The sequence below is a fragment of the Diachasmimorpha longicaudata genome, chromosome 1 (genome assembly GCF_034640455.1).
Source record: "Diachasmimorpha longicaudata isolate KC_UGA_2023 chromosome 1, iyDiaLong2, whole genome shotgun sequence".
NCBI lineage: Eukaryota > Metazoa > Arthropoda > Insecta > Hymenoptera > Braconidae > Diachasmimorpha > Diachasmimorpha longicaudata.
The window spans coordinates 6,349,825-6,350,822 of NC_087225.1; the positions used below are offsets into that span (position 1 = coordinate 6,349,825).

A 998-nucleotide genomic window follows, 5' to 3' on the forward strand; every position below is an offset into this window, starting at 1 on the left:
GGGTTGCTCCACAATGGCGTATTGCGGTGTGGGTCGTACTTAAAAATAACCCCGTTACTCAATGTCGTCTATAGAGTCGCCTAGAATAATCTGGAAATATCGATGGAGAGCTCCGTTTTGGGGGAAGATATCGGGGATGTTTTCTTTTGATCTAAATTCGTTTATGAGGGTTGCTGGTATTTTCCTTGATGACCGGGGGTGCAAGGAATTTATAGGAGGCCTTACCGACGGAATGTCGCTTATCTTATGATGATATTACCGCGCATTGAGGCGTTATGTGTTGGCAAATTGGCTCAGGATATGTTGGACAGTATTTAAACACTTTGAGAATAGGGAGAGAAATGCGATGAATTAAATGAAATTTTTTCTGAGCGTGTACAACCCCCAATTAAAATTTTCAAGCTCGAAAATTGTCATGCAACTGTCAAGAAATTTTCCAACTCCCAGCGGTACGTGTTACAAAATTCAAGGCCGAACGAATTTTTTAACCTTGAGAACAATAAACAACAACTTCTATTTTGACGGGCAGATGTAGTGATAAAATCCATGATATTTGTTCGTGAAAACGTTTTATTAAACTCTGAAAGTTACAATAGCTGTAGAGAGTTTCCTTCATTATCAATATCATTTTGCCACATAACCACATACAAGGGCTACAATATTATAATGTCTTCTTTTTTTTGTTTTTTTAAATATATATTACATGTTTTGTGTGCGAACGTATTTCACGCTAATGCGATTGGCTGTAACCCATTTGTAGGTATGAAGATCGCAGTGTTCTTATTATTAACGAATCTGCTGTGCGTGTGCATAAATATCATTAAATTTGTTAATGTGGTATAAAAAATATTTGATAATACCCAAAAAATTGTAAAAATTTTTCATCCATGATTTTTAAGTTTTTATGAATTTATTATTTTTTTTGTCTCTTTGTCAGCCTGGATGGTTTTGTTAGAGATGTAAAAAATTTTAAATCATCGAATGACCAACGCAATAAA

General features: G+C 35.0%; 1 protein-coding gene and 1 long non-coding RNA gene across 5 annotated transcripts in view; one reads left to right on the forward strand and one right to left on the reverse strand.

Moving 5' to 3' along the window:
* LOC135164077 (uncharacterized) overlaps positions 1-998 on the reverse strand; it is a 71,915-nt gene that overhangs the window by 50,290 nt on the left and 20,627 nt on the right. The window lies entirely within an intron of this gene.
* LOC135163999 (protein tweety) overlaps positions 1-998 on the forward strand; it is a 151,727-nt gene that overhangs the window by 44,773 nt on the left and 105,956 nt on the right. The gene's annotated exons all lie outside the window — the stretch shown is intronic.